We start from the raw sequence: 13,994 nt of genomic DNA on the forward strand, positions 1-13,994 counted from the left end.
CAAAATTGTAAGGGACCATGAGAAATCATTCCAGCAGCTGCTAGACGATGCAAAGAAGAATAACATATAACTGATTGGAGTCAATGAAGAAACAAGAGGAGTGCAGATGACATAAAAAAACTGTTCACAGAAGTGATGGCAGAAAACTTGCCAAGGGGAAAAGAACTTGACATACAGATAAGTGAGGCATATGGGACTCCAAATAGCCATGATCAAAAAAAATCTACATATAGGCATATAATCGTTAAGATTCCAGAAACCCAACAGAGGAACAAAATCTACAAGCAGTTAGTGAAAAGAAACAAATCACATACAAAGGAAAGCCCATCAGAATCACAGCAGACTTCTCAATGCAAACTCTCAAGTCAAGAAGAGCTTGGAGTGATGTATTTCAAGCCCTAAAGGAAAACAGCCTCCAACCCAGATTGATGTACCCTGCAAAACTATCTTTCAAAATTGATGGAGAAATAAGATACTTTCATGACAAAGAGCATCTTAGGAACTTCATGAATAATAAACCAGCACTCCAAAAAATTTTAGACAATATCCTAGGAAAAGACAATGAAGATCACAACCCCAGGAAGCCCAGCAGAATGAATCCATCGGGTGTGACAAGAAATTAAACACAAAGGGGGAGAATCCAACAAAAAGAAAAAGTCATGACAATGATAAATCAATACATATCAGTTATAACTATCAATGTTAATGGTCTCAATTCACCAATCAAAAGAAATAGGCAGAATGGCTCAAGAAGCAAGATAAATGAAACATAGAAATACATTTAATTCAAAAAGAAACTCATAGTCTGAAAGTTAAAGGGTGGAAAACAATACTCCATGTGACAAGAACCAAAAAAAAAAAAAAAAAAAAGCAGGAGTAGCTATCCTCTTTGAAGATCAAGTGGATTTCAAACCAAAATCTGAAACACTCTGGTCCCAACAATTTCAAATAAGGGATACTCAACTTGCACGTACAAATCTATTGTGAACATGTGTTTTCATTCCTCTCAAGTAAAAAAAACCTTAAGAACAGGACTGTTGGTTCCTAACAGTAATGCAAGAAATTTCTATATTGTTTTCCAGAATGGTTTTATCATTTTACTTTCACATTAGCAGTATTAGAAAGTTCTAACTGGTTCACACCTAAGCTGACATTTGTTCTTTTAAAACTTTTAACTTCATCTCCCTAATGAGTGTATAATTCAATCTTGTTATTGTACTGATTAGTATTTTTCTGATTCTAGTGTTGCACACCTTTCCTTGTGCTGTACTGGCTATTTATCATCTTCTTGTGTCGACTTTTTAATTGGGTTGTCCATTAATGAGCTGTAAGAGTTCTTTACATATTCTGGTCATAGGTTATATGCTTTATAAATATGGTCTGTTTAAGGACTACTTTTCATTTTCTTAACGATGTCATTTAAAGTTCTAAATTTTGATGGAATCTCATTTATCAATTTTTTTCTTTTATACATCATGTTTTTTTTATCCTAGGAAATTCTTGCCTACCCTAAATTCATAAACATTTTTCCTTATAATTTCTTCTTAAAGTTTTATAGTTTTAGTCTTTCATATTTAGGTTCATAGTTCCTTTCAAGTTATTTTATGTATGGAAATGAAGAGTTGAGGTTAATTTTTTATATACAGATACCAGGTGTTCTAGTGCCATTTGCTGAAAACACTATCTTTTCCTATACTCTTGAATTGAGTTTATGTTCTATAAAATGTTAATGTTAAATAATCTTTCAAAACTCAGTGGACCATATATGTGTGGTTCTATTTCTAGATTCTCTGTTTTATTCCAATGATCTATATGTCTTTCCTTTCACCAACACTGCCTTGATTACTGCAGCTTTAGAGGAAGTCTTAAAATTAGATACTAAATGTCTTCCAACACTGTTGTTTTTTTCTTTTTCTTTTTACTTTTCTAGGTCCTTTGTACTCCTACATAACTTTTAAATTTCAATATCCAATTCTTCATTTATAGCAAGTATACACAGACCTGAATTTTTATATGTAGCTTGTGTTTTCTAATCCTGCTAAATTCAAATACAAGTTCTAGGGGCTCCTAGAAATTTCTTAGTATTTTCTCTGTAGATGATCATTTCATCTACATATAAAGATTTTGCTTCTACCTTACCAATCCTATCCTAATTGGGTCATTTTATTCCCAGACTATTTTGGTGGGGCCTATGTCTCAAAAAAGTTTAATGGACAGATAAAGAGTAGGCACATCTGCCCTTGTTCCCCACCTTAGGGAGAAAGCATTGTGTCTTCTCCATTCATATACTGTGTTTTTGCTGGAAGTATGTAGTACATGGCTTATCTGTTGAGACAGTTCTGTTCTACCTCTAGTCTCCTGATAGCTTTTACCATGAACAGCTGTAGAATTTAGTCCAATACTTTTTCTCCAACTAGTGAAAGCATCATATGGCTTTTTCCTTTCCTCTGTTAAAATGATGACTTTTCGGGGTGGATCTTCCAATGCTGAACCAACACTGCCATCCCTATAACAAAACCACTTTATACATACTGCCAGATCTGATTTCTAATAGTTTTTTTGTTAAACAAATTTCTATCTATGTTCATATTTTTTTCTTCTATTATCTATATCCAGTTTTAGGATTAGTTAGCACAATGTTGATTTCCTAAAATGAGGGGAGAAGTGTTCCTTCTTTTTTCTGCTTTAAATGTTTGATATAATTTATCAGTTAAAATGTATATGAGCCTGTTGTTGTCATATAGGTAGGTTTTCAACCTAGGAATATACTTTCTTTAATAGGTGCTATTCAAATTTTATATTTCCTCCAGAGTTAGTTTCATTAATTTGTCTTCCAAGGTACTTCTTAGAAGTTGTCAAATTTATTTCAAAAAAGATTTTTGTAATATGCTTTCTATATCCTTTTAAATTCTGTAAAATCTGTGGTAATGTCTCCTAGATCTTGATATTGTAATTTTAAAAATGTATAATTGATATTGTGTAATAGGAAGCAAAGGTCTAAAGGAGCAGGGGAATGGGGGGGTAGGGGAAAGGAAAGAAAGGAAAAGAAAAAATATGAGAAAAGGAGAAAAATGGAAACAAAGTCTTTGCAAATAGGGAAGGGGGGCTGAATGGAGGGCAGGAGAAGGGGAAAAAAATAAGAACCAAGATACTCATGTAATGGTACCAAGATCCCAATGATGAATGTATAACTGTATTTTATACCTAAAATGTACCAGTAAACTTAATGGGGGAAGAAAAAGAATTTTAGGGCTTTAAGAAGAACAAAGCTGAGAATATTCAAGATAGCTATATAAGGTGCAGCAACTTTTTATGATGTGGGAATGCTGGTGCATCTTCTGGAGATGAGTTGCAGGGCAGCAGCCAGTCTGCAGCAAGGAGAAGTGAATAATGCTCTGAGATTGGCTATTTGCAAACCTCCCGCCAAAAACCAATTGTGGAGGATATTTGTGATTTCCACAAAATTGCAGGGGTCTCCCCTAACAATTATTCATTAAGCTCTAAGGAAAAATCCATGAATGACTGACCCGAGAACTCTGAGCCACGACTTCATGGGGGTATATTGTATATAAGGCCTCAGGTTTCTAAAACTCTTATGTTAAAGGATGATAACCACAGAATGGTATAAATAGACATTTTCATGTTTAAAATGAACATATCTGGCTGACATCTACTCTGGAGCAACTCAGTCAGCTAGCATGCCTTTGCTGGAAAGAACAACAAAAAGATAAAATGTAGCACTATCACTTGACAAGAACCCACTCCTTTGGGATGAGTTAAAGTTCCCATCTCCTCTTTGAGGGGGACCTCCTTGGACTCCATCTAGTCACATCTCTACCCTTGATGCATCCTCTTAATAATTTTCAATCCATTCCCCCCTCAGTTCTGTTCATTGGCTGTAAATCTCTATTTTTGTTTGCTAGATTCAGAATTGAGCCACATCTTTCTCCTCTGTTGCAATGGTCTTGTTTGTCATCTATTGCAATGGTCTTGAATAAAATCTTCCTTCTGGTTTTTATAAATGTCAGCATAATTTTTTCTTTAACAACCCTGAGCTAGTGGCATCCAGTTAAGCCATCCTTGAATGTTTTTACCCACAGTAATGGTGCAATAAAAATACTTTTTTAAACCTCTAAGTGTTAAGGTAATTTGTTACTCCAAAACATAAGTTAATGCACTGTGTGCTGACACTGAGTACACAGCCATCCTCCCCTTCCAGGGCTGCCATGCTCTGGTAATTTGCAGCTTTGCCCTTCTCCAGTTACTGCTGCTGGAAAAGGAGGTACCTTGCTCAAAGATAGGTCCCAGGGATAGGCTGCCATCCAAAGACTAGTCCACACCAGAATGTAAAAGCCTGGCCCTGGCCACCAGTGTGGGCAACTCTAAGGATCATTTCTGCTCCAAATTCCATTGCAACTGTGTCACAGTTCAATACTTCCCCCACCTCCAATCTCGTTTGTCTCACCTCCTTATAGGTGTTATTGCCAGGGACAATCCTCAACACAACTGTTACATATAGGTATCTGCCTCTGAGCCTGACTTCTAAGAAACCTGGCCTAAGACACTGTGTGATTGTGAGCAAATACTTTAACTCTGTGTCTTGGTTTCTTCATCTGCAAATGACAAGAAATGCCAGTGCCAACCTCATGACATAGTTGTGAGGTTAGGTCCTTGGCATGGTGCCTGCCATACGGTAAGCACTTAGTTAATATTTGCCATTATTATTATTACTAACTATAGACAGAGCAGTGCAAGGCTCCCCAAACACCTAGAGTTTTTGTGGAGACTCCATTACATAGTCAGGATTGAGCAAATCACACCTGCTTGTGATCAATTCAACCTTTAATTTAGTCCCTCTTCTTTATCTGGAGGTTGGGGAGTGAGATTGAAATCCCACCCTTCTAATCCTCATCTTCCAGTGACCAATCCCTCCCCATCAAGAAGCTACCTAGGTGTGGATAGCCATTAGTTAACTTGTTAGCATATAAAAAGAGATACCTCTTTGGAGACTTCAAGGATTTTGGAAGCTCCATGGCAGGAAAAAGGATGAAGATTAAATTCATATTTCAAAATATCACAGAGACGTTTATCAACTGGCTTAAAAGCTCACTCTGGCTGCTGGAAGATCCATTATAGTGGACTAGTAAGGGAAGAGAGAAAGACTAGAATGGTAATCACCATGAAGAGGTCAGCTCTGGGATATGTTTTGGTGGGACAATCATGGTAGATTAGATGTGACAGGGGAAGAAGAGGGGAATTAAGTATGCTGCCTAGGTTTGGGCTTGAGAAAAATAGGTGCTTGGGAATATAATTTATTGAAATAAGAAAAAACAGATTTGGGGCAACAAAGAAAATCCAGAGTTAGTTACATGCTAAAATTGAAATGCCCATTAGATACACAAGGGAGAAGCCAAACCAGCCAATAGATGAATACCTAAGCCCTTTTTCTTTTAAAATTAATTTGGTTGCACAGAGGATTTAGCTCAGTGGGTCCACCGCCTACCTCACAAGTGGAAGGACCCGAGTTCAATCCCTGGTACCAAAAAAAAAAAAAAATTAATTTGGTTGCTTTAAGATGGGATCTCACCATGTAGTTCAGACTGGCCTTGAACTTGCTACTGTAGCCCAGGCTGGTCTCAAATTAGAGATTTTCTTGCTTCAGCCTCCTAAGTGCTGGAATTATAGACTTGTGCCACCATGTCTAGCTCCATGTCTTCTTTTTTGTTGTTGTTGTTAAATTCTTTTATTGGTACATTGTAGGTATACAACACAATTACATTTCTCATTGGGAATTGTACCTTTACATAATGCATCTTGGTTCTTATTTTTTCCCCATTCCTAGCCCTCCGTTAACCCCCTCCACCCTTCCCTATTTATAAAGACTTTATTTCCATTTTTTCCATTTCTCATCATTTTTCCTTTCCATTATTTCCTTTCCCCTGCCCCTCCCACTGCCCCTACCCCTTTGGACCTTTTATTCCTATTTTGCATTATCGATTATTCATTCTAATCATCGGTACATTTTAAGTATACAATATAATGACATTCATAATGACATTCATCATTGGAAATTTGCACCTTTACATAATCTCTCTTGGTTCTTCTTTTTCTTCTTTTGACTTCTTCATATTGTATGTAAGAAAGCTGGAAGGTTATAAATTAATGTAACCTGGGTCAGAGTTAAACTGATCTCTTTGGAAGACAAGATTAACTACTACTTATTTGCCCTTGTAACTAACTAAGACATTTTGATCTTTCATTTGTCTCCTAACTACTAATGGAGAGAACTCCATGTTACACCACAGCTACAGTATAAGATCAGATTCACAGATGCTCTGTGGGTTATGACTTTAACCAGATGTATCAATGACTATCAAGGTCTTAGCCAGGGGTAAGATAGAAACTGCCAAAAGCAGGCTCACTCTGTCTTCCAGCATGCACTGAGGTATCAGCAGCTGTGAAGCATACTGTGCAGTACCTGACACCCTGTGGGCACACAGTTCATACCAGTTTCCTCCTGCAGAGCCTACTTGGAGCAACCACCATGTTCTTGCAGCCCTTGCAATGCTATAATGGCTCAAATATGAAATTTTGCTTCCTCTCATCTCTTGAAACATGACTGCTCATGGTGGGGGAAGGACTTCTCACTTTAGCTTTCCCCTCTTAGTAACAATAATTCTTTTTTTAAAAAAAGCAATGCCTCATATTTGTCAAAATGATCTCACTTAAATTATCTCATGGGATCAACAGCTTCAAAATACAAGTGGGATTATCCTCACCTTACAGATGAGAAGTGAAGCAAAAAAGAAAGAAATGCTTAAATAAACTTCTGCAACTTCCACTCTACTGGGTTGTGTAAAAATTTCCTTGCAAATCAAGGAAGTGACCTCTCCAGCTTTACTTTGGCTTCTTCACATTTGGTATTCTTTGTCCTGTGTGTATTAGTCTGCCTTCTGCTGTTAATAGCAACATACCCCTGGATAAGTTAACAAAGAAAAGAGGTTTATTTTGCTCATGATTCAAGCCTGAGGACAAGGGACTGCATGTGGTCATGGCCTCCTTGCTGGCAGAGTCCTGAGGTGGTGGAGGGCATCACATAGGAAGAGACAAGGAGCAAGTGTGTGTGTATCCTGCTCTGTCATTCTTCTTACAAAGCAGCAGTATTCAATCATGGGGGCTTTAGCCTGCAGACCTTTGTAAATCCCAGTCATCTCCCGAAGGCCTCACCCCTAAATATCCTAGCCCATTAAATATCCACCTTTCTTAACACCTCACGATGGGGATTAAAGTCCAATGTCCAATTTTGGAGGAAAGGAACCATATTCAAACCAAGATTCCAAATAAAGCACAGTCTAAGGAGGTTTAGCCAGGGCAAAGTAAGGACCCTTTGACACTCACTATGGTGCCAATATAAGTATACTAGCTCTGTTACTTAGAATTCTTGAGCTAGTCACAGCTTGAAAACATTGCACTTCATTTAGGAGAGATGTCTACACAGGCTCAGGTGATCCTTTTTTATAAATTTTATTTTTATTAGTAAATGTTTCCAGTACATAATGATGGCATTCATTGTGGGAATTCTGTGCATATCCCTAACACATCTCAGTTACTTTTATGTCCTCTTCCCCTCTCCTCCTTCCTCTCTCCCTCCACCTCTTGGTCTCCATCCCGTTTGCAAAAGATCTATGTTTCTATTTCTCATTATCTGTCTTTTAATTTGCTCTTTGATCTATTTATACTTCATGTCTTATAAAAAAAGCTTTGTTCCTTCTCCACATTGGGTTTGTACAAGTAAGAAAAACTGGAAACAACCCACATATCCATCAATAGATAAGTGAATTAACAATAGAATATGACTTATGAGCTATGGATATCATGGAACGCAATGGGTTAATTTAAAACAATTATGTTGAGCGAAAGAAGTCAGAAAAAATAACACACATTGTATGATTATGTGCATGTAGAATTGTAGAAAATGCAAACTGAAGTGTAGTGATGGAAAGCTAATAAGTGGTTAGTGGTGAAGGGGAGACTAGCACTAGGATGGGTCAAAGGAAGGATGACAAGGGACTCCAAGGAAATTTCTAGGCCAATGGATATGTTCATTACTTGATTGTGGTGATGACTCTGTGGGGTTTGCAAGTGTCAGAATAAACAATTGTGTACTTTAAGCATATGCAGTTTATTATGTATAAATTATACCTCAATAAAAGTGCACACTCATTATGGATTTTTTTTTGAGACAGAGTCTCGCTACGTAGTTCAGGCTGGCCTTGAATTCCAAGAAATTTTTCTCCTCGGTCTCCCAAGTGCTGGGATTATAAACATCTGCCACCATGCCTGGTTTGCTATGGGTATTTTTAAAATACAGAAAATATAAAGAAGGAAATGAAAACAACCTATGTTTCCACACTCCAGAAATAAAGCCAAGATTTGACATTTCCTTCCAGTTTCATTTCTACACACAGACACACACACACACACACACACACACACACACACACTCATACAAATGCAGAGAACCAATTGTACATTCATTATAGATGCTACTCAGGTGGGGTTATGCCCTGATAAGCCTTAACAAAAGCTGAAAATATTGGAAGTCAAAAATGGATTTAAGGCTGAGTGTGGTGACCAGCTACTTGGAAGGCTGAGGCAGAAGGATCACAAGTTTGAGGCCAGATCCTGTCTAAAAACAAAATAAAAGGGCTGAAAATGTAGCTGAGAGATAGAACATTTGCCTGGCATGCATGAGGTCCTGGGTTCAGTGCTGAAAAAAGAAAAAAAAGCACTGAAAGCACCTAACCTACCAAACATCATAGCTTAGCAACAAGTGCACTGAATGTGGAGTATCAGCTACTTCTCTTCATGATTGTGAGGCTGACTGGACCTGTGACTTCATGATGCTGCTCAGCATCTCAAGGGAGCACTGTATTGCACATCAATAGCCCAGGAAAAGATCAAAATTCAGTATCTGAAGTATGGTTACTACTCAATGAATATCACCTTCAACCACTGTAAAGTTGAAAAACTGTTAAGTCAAACCATTGTAAGTTGTAGGCAATCTGCATATTATAAGCATTTTTCCTTGTTACTAAAATGTCATCTTCACATTAAATACAATTCTAATAGCTTCTCTGTATTCTCTCTTATGCATGTGGCACTCAGCCATTTTCTTGTTGGTTATTTCTCAAATTAGGTTGGTCTTAACTTTATACTACTGAGAATACTCTGCCTGGAACATAATTATACACACATCTGTGTCTAAATCTCTGATTATTTCCTTAGAATCTATCACTAGAAGTGGAATTTTTGAACCCAAACCTTTCCTATCCTGAATGTAGCTGAAACAATGTAGGGTGTCTGAAGGTTTAAAATGTTTTTCCTCAGTTTTTAGTAGTTCAGTCTTAGAACTTGACCAAGCAGAGGTCAATAAAACTAGATGTCATCTGTGTCTTGTATTTTATGGAATTTGCTGCTTTTATCAAAGAAGTCTCTTGACATTGTTCTTTTTCCTGAAAATCCCTTAATTTATCCTATCAACTTGGCCCAGCCCAATCTGGATGAAATGCTAATTTAGGGAGCTTGTTACTGGCTATAAAAAAGCATGGTGGCAAAGGACAGGAAGACAGGTAGGAGGAAATAGTAACATGATAACTTTGGATTTATTCATTAATTTTTTAAAAAGACTTTTAAAGCATGTAACATGTGAGATCCTAGGGAAATTATGTGACAGTTGCATCACAGGAACTTCTGAGAATTGAGCCTGAGATATGAGGCAGACAAGACATAGTGCTAAAAAAAAAAAAGATGGATAAAATTCCTTTTAAGGATTTCACAGCATAGCAACAAGAAATAATAGCAGGTATTTATTACCCCCTATCTCTAAGGTGTCTGATAGACATCTGAGCTTGACATGTCCAAAACAGAAAAAAAAATTGGTTTTTTGTTTTTAAATGCAGGTCCTGCTATGTTGCCCAGGCTGGTCTTAAACTCCTATTCAAGTGTCTTATCCTGTGTAGCCAGGACTATAGGCTTGCACTATAGTGTCTGGCTCAAAACAGAAATGCCGATCTTCCCCTAAACCTTTCTCTTATTTTCTTTCTTCCAGGCTTCCCTATTTATTGCAGTGATACAATCATCCACTTGGTTGCTCAGACTAAAAATCTAGGAGGCATCCTTTATTCTTCTTTATATGGCTGATGAGATTTCAGTCTATTAGCAAATCCTGTGGACTATGCCTATGCATTACAGAAATATATCAGCCCAATCTTCCACCCTGTGCAAGCACCATCATAGCCATCTACATAGTCTCTTCACCTGTCTACCCTCATTCACTTTTTTTTTGGTACCAAATCGAACTCAGGACGTTGCATTTGAGAGGCAGGTGCGGTGCCACTCAGCCAAATCCCCGGCCCTACTTGTTTTCTTTTTTTTTAAGACGGGGTCTCCCTATGTAGCTCAGGCTGGCCTCAAATTCATGGCAATCCTCCTGCCTCAGCCTACAATGTGCTAGGATTACAGGCACACAACATCACGCCCAGCTCATCCACTCTTGCACTGCTCAGATTTTTTTCCTCAAACAGCCAGACTGAGCTTTTAAACATCATACCATGCATGACCTCTCCTTGGTTAATACTCCCTAATGGTTTTCCATTTCACTTAAAATAAAATTCAAACTCCTTTCCATGCCTTTCAAGGCCATGTGTTTTTACATTGTGTGGTTCTTATCAACTACTAGTCTCCCCAGGCTCACTCAGTTCCAGCCACTCCGACCTCAGGGTCTCTGCACTTAGCCTCTCTGTCCACCTCTCCTTCCTAGGGCTTTGCATGGCTCTCCCTCACTCCCTGAAGAACTCATCCACAATCTCAGCCTCAGGTCTGCTTTCCCTGAGCAACCCTACTTAATACATAGTCACACACACACATACACACACACACACACACACACACACACACGGCCACCTTCTTATCCCTTACACTTTTCTTGTTTGTTTGTTTCTTCTGAAAAAAGTCTCTCTCTTTTGGCCAAAACTTTTGTCAGGCTCCTCTGAGTCCTTTACTTGGCCAGGAACAACACTGGGTTCCCTCTCTGTCCTTGTGGAATCCAGTTTGAGCAACCTGCCAAAAGCTTAGTGAAAATCCTCTCCCCTTGCTATCTGACCACTCTTATGTCGGGAGCAATTCTACATAATTCTGGGGAAAAATCATTTAAATTATTACAATTATTATTTAAATTATTACAATTAAATTATGGTTAGGCCTAGTTTTCCTGCCTACAGGCAGGCTATGGCATGTCAAGACATAACTCCATTTTTGCCTCCAGTCACAGCTAAGACCTCAATGGATCCGTGATGATGTGACACTCCAGGGGAGGATTACATCAACTGAAGACATTTTGGTTCCTTGAGAAGTGAATAGAACTCACCTGTTACCAGAAGAGACCTAGAGTAGCAAAAACAACCCTGGGCAACAAGAGTAAGGCAGAAGGCATCACAATTGTAGGTATCAAGTTATACAGTACTACAAAGCCACAATGATAAAAACAGCATGATATTGGGAAAAAAGACAGGTAGACCAATGGAAGTGAATAAAGGGTACAGAACAACTCCAAGCACATTCAGCTACCTGCTCTTTGACCAAGTGGCCAAAAACTTACACTAGAGGAAAGATAGCCTCTTGAACAAATGCTGGGAAAACTGGCTATCTATATCCAGAAGATTGAACCTAGTCTCATATCTTTCACAATGCACTAAACGAAAATCAAAATGGATCAAAGACCTAGATATTAAAACAGAAACATTTAATTTGCCGGAAGATAAAACAGGTAAAACTCTTGAAGACATAGGCATAGGTAAGGACTTTCCGAACCTCAATCGCACAAAAGATAACAGCAAAGATCAACACATGGAATTACATCAAATGAATAAGCTTCTGCACAACAAAGAAAACAACCAACAGAGAGAAGTAACTCACAGAATGATAAAACATTTTTGCCAGCTATTCCTTGGACAGAGGACTAATATCTAGAATGTATAAAGAACTAAAAAAAAAAAAAAAGAGATCCCCCCCCCCGCTCCAAACAAAAGACTCAATCAAAAAATGAGCTACTGAAACAAATAGACACTTCTCAGAAGAAGTATAAATGGCTAATAAATACATGAAAAAAGGTTCAACATCTCTGGCCACTACAGAAATGCAAATTAAAACAATACTGAGATTCTATCTTATTCCAGAAGGAACTGCTATCATCAAGAAATCCAGTAACTGGGGCCGGGAATTTAGCTCAGTGGTGCCACCGCCTGCCCCGCAAGCACAAGGACCCGAGTTCAATCTCTGGTACCAAAAAAAAAAAAAAAAAAAAAAAAAAACCGAAAAGAAATTCAGTAACAAATGCTAGCAAGGCTGCACAGACAAAAAGGAACCCTTCTACATTGTTGGTGGGCATGTAAATGAATACAACCACTATGAAAATCAGTATAGAGATTCCCCAAATTACTAAAATTCCATTTCTACCAGCTATTCTCCTCCTAGGTATCTTCCTGAAAGAGTTAAAAGACATCATATTACAGTGATACATGCATAGCCATGTTTACAGCAGCACAATTTACAATAGCTAAAGTCTTAGAAGTGGTCTATATGGCCATCAACAGATGAATGGATAAAGGAAATGTGGAATTTATACACCATGGAGTACTATTGTGCCATAAAAAGGATAAACTTGAGTCATTTGTAAAAAAAATGCATGCATCTTAAGACCAAAATATTAAGTAAAATTAATCAGACACACAAACTTAAATATTGAATGGTTTCTCTTATATAAAAAATATAAATAAAGGGTAAAATAGAAGACAGTTGATGAGAAAAGACTGTTTGAGGTGAGATAGATCTTTTGGATTTGGGAAGGGGACTGAGAGATAAAGGGGAGAAGAAAGGAGGAATAAGGAAGGAGATAAACAAAAGAATTAAGATGTGTTGTGTACATATACCAACTCTTCACAAGGAATGTGGTCATTATGTACCACAAACACTTACAAAAAGAGAAAAGAAACATAACTTTGGTAAGGGTCCTATGAGTCTGCTTCACCAGGCCTGAGCCTGGGCTTCCTTTGTCCTTACTGAATACAGTTTAAGCAAAAATTCTAAGTCAGTTTAGCAATAATCCTCTGCCCTTTGTATTTGACACCCAGAATACAGTATTTTGGTGCACTTGCTTGACTTCAGCCAATAATCCTTCAAGTCAGTTTAAACAGAAAACGTTTATCCTCGATGTTTTCCTCTTAGTAATTTTCCATCCACTCACCCCCTCCCCCCACAGTTGGGTGGAATAGGAGTTAGGCTCAATCTCTCTCCCACAGAAAAACCGAGTTGCAGCGTGTCTTATACTTATTGCCATGATCCCTTTGAATAAAGGCTGTCTTACCTTCTTTAACAAGTGTCTTGAATGATTTTTAATACTTCTCAGCACTTCTCTAATATTTTAAAATTAATTTATCATATATCAATAATATGTATTTTAATTTACACATAAAAATTGTACATATTTGAGGGTACAGTGACATTTTAATACACGTATATACTGTACAATGCTCAGATCAGGGTAAATGCCGTATCTAACACCTCAGATATTTATCATTTCTTTGTGTTGGGAACATTCAAAATCCTATTAGCTATTTTGAAATACACAATTGTCAACCTGTTATCCCACTATGCAAATTATTTCTTTACAAATTATTCCTATCTAACTGTATCCCATACCTATTAACTATCCTCTCTCCATCCTTCCTTTCCTTCCTATGTCCTGTGTATGCGCAAGTGTGTGTTTAAAATAGTTTATTGGTTTTTTGGGGTTTTTTTTTTTTTTTTTTGGTACCGGGGATCGAACTCGGGTTCTTGAGTTTGCGCAGCAGGCGGCAAAACCACTGAGCTAAATCCCCAGCCCTATGAAATAGTTTATTGCCCACCAGGCAGTAGTTATGTACCATTAGGACAGA

This window comes from Heterocephalus glaber, unplaced genomic scaffold, assembly GCF_053883595.1.
Source record: "Heterocephalus glaber isolate CG9 unplaced genomic scaffold, H.glaber_assembly_v1.0 deba00001442, whole genome shotgun sequence".
NCBI classification, from domain to species: domain Eukaryota; kingdom Metazoa; phylum Chordata; class Mammalia; order Rodentia; family Bathyergidae; genus Heterocephalus; species Heterocephalus glaber.